We start from the raw sequence: 2593 nt of genomic DNA on the forward strand, positions 1-2593 counted from the left end.
CGGCGATTGCCTGGTCCGCCGCTAGGAACCAAAGCAACTCCAGCCGCACCAATTTAGTACGCAGTCCGGGCTGATCCGGAACTGTCTTGTGATAGTCAATTAATTATTGAAATGTGTCGAAGCCATTCCAATACGAAACAATACCTCGCATAGTGCGAGTATTGGTTAGACAAATTGTTCCAGCACATGGGGTATCGAATCGGATCATGGGACATCTCACAGAATAAGTCATGGAAAAACATTTTTGTGTTACATTCGCCAAAGGTTCTCGAAACACATCACGCAGCACAAACACTAATGCCACGGGCTTCCGCCCATTTGAAGTAATGACAGGGCGAGTCATAAGACTTTCCATTGACCTGCATCTCTCCAAATGACTTGAGACCACTGACGGTGGCCACCTCAGCCCACAGCGCTGACAAATTGCCCAAAGCACTGTATGCACAGGCTACACTAAGGCAACAGCAATATAATGTGAGAAGTGACACACACTTAATCCTACTGCTGAAAATGTATTTGTTGCAGGAGATATGAACAATGGTGCGCGTGTTTGTGAGAGAAAATACCTTTGTCCCACACTGGCACGGCCCATAAAGCTGTGAACAACAGTTGTCTGGCCGTGACCAGGGGAAACTGCAATGTTTTCACTTAAGTGCAATGCAAAAGGTTTAGGTGCTCATCTGATGAATAATCATATTATGTTTCTGTTACAGAAGCTGCGGCCATTCCATGGACGCCGGACAAAAAGAAGACTGTCGGGCCGACACACATTAGGCCTGACCAAGGGGTGCAGCTCCCCCACAACTACGGATGTTGGAGATGGGTTTGGAAATCCTTCAAGGGGCCAGTACACACTGATCTCATTTCATTACATACTAAACAAGATATAGCCTGGCCCTCCGGAGTAGCTCCGGGTCAAAATTGCCACACACAAACGTTGTAATGAAGGCTCCATCCATCCTCCCTTTAAACTCACCGTAGGCTGCACTCCATAGCCCACTAAAGAATTACAAAATAGCATCATGTGGTATCAGTTTTAAAACTGCCCACTCGCTAACATTGGTGTTCTGCACATACTCTATCACATAAAACATGATGAGAAGGATCCGGAAAAGTGCTACCGCACGTAGGACCTTGTACATAACCTCACACATATAGTCTACAACGACATTACTTAACCTGTCTTTTCCCCTCACAGATGAGAACCGACGAAAGAAGTGTACTGTGGTGTCAATTGACTCCATAGTAACAATTTGTACACCACACCTCTGATTGCACATGTGAACCAAGAAATGTTTTAATTGACTACCTGTGTTATACATGACCAACACAATGTCCCATACTTCATCCACACCCACACACAACTGATTAAGGGTAGCATGAACAAAACCTTGTTGCACAATGTCAATTTAGTTATGGCACACATTTCATACATACTGACTGCCTACACTACACATCGTGACACGAATGGAGACACATACACATGGCTGCAGTCACGCATCGAAGACCCGATTACTGACTATGGATTTGGACTCGCGGCTCAAGTAAATTCTATGCGCAGCAAAAGAGATTTACTCTCACAAATATCTGGCCTCTTTGGTACAGTCAATTCGGCAGTGAACTCGTACAGAATCAGCGGACAGTCGCAGTACACAAGTTGGCTGGCAAGCCATGTGGCCACTGGATTCCAGCACCTCACTAACTCCAATAAACGAATCATTAAGGCTGTGCGGTCAGAAGCGCAGGCGCTACTGACCACTAGTCTAGCATTATTCAACCAAACATACAAGCTCGAGCGTGACGCAGCCTATTGACATAGACATTTGCACAAGATTTGTTTACTGCTGCCCCCCCAACAAGTTTTAGATGTGCGCGGCACAGAGTGCCTAAGCGTGCACTGCAAGATCTTATAGTGATCTTGGATTTACATAGGTGGTTTGAATCTGGCAAAATGAAAAATGTACAGTATTCTGAGCTATTGACCACTCTAATGTATTCAGGTATTAACGTGGGACCACCTTACAGGGTATATGACTATAGGTACAACTGAGACATTGTTCACCACTCGAATTGTTGCCATGACCAAATAGGCCTATGTCATCTGTACTTGTAATACTCTTGATTCCAAGTTAATAACCGTTAGGTCACTCCATGGATACTTGAACTCCGTCCAGGTGTCCAACACACAGGAGTGTGTGGCATCAGTAAGATGAACTCTTTCTCCTATGGCGGGCTGACATGCCCCACCAACCACAGCTTCTGTCTAGCGGTGACAGATGACCTCTCCATGAGGTCACTCAACCCCACTGGACTTTGACCTCTCTCCCTGAAGGGAGAACACCGACCCCTTCTACAAGGAGGGGACCCAGGCGCTGGCAGACACCGTGACCCTACAGCAGCTCATCCAGCGGGTACAGTGTACTCAACCAGGCCCAGGTACAAACAAACCTGGCCGAGAAGACTGCAGAGCTCCTCACCAGTTCCACCAACCATGCCGCAGAGGCAGCGTACATGGTGGGATTGGATCTTCAGGGGTTGTGTACTCGCCAGCGCCCTCATCCTCCTCTTCACGCTAATCCAGTGCTGCTACTTC

At 46.9% G+C, this 2593-nt stretch overlaps 1 pseudogene; it reads left to right on the forward strand.

Moving 5' to 3' along the window:
• The first annotated feature begins 549 nt into the window (after positions 1-549).
• The window catches only part of LOC134467530 (uncharacterized), a 2399-nt pseudogene continuing 355 nt past the window's right edge, over positions 550-2593 (forward strand).

Source organism: Engraulis encrasicolus, chromosome 17 (genome assembly GCF_034702125.1).
Source record: "Engraulis encrasicolus isolate BLACKSEA-1 chromosome 17, IST_EnEncr_1.0, whole genome shotgun sequence".
Classification (NCBI taxonomy): Eukaryota; Metazoa; Chordata; class Actinopteri; order Clupeiformes; family Engraulidae; genus Engraulis; species Engraulis encrasicolus.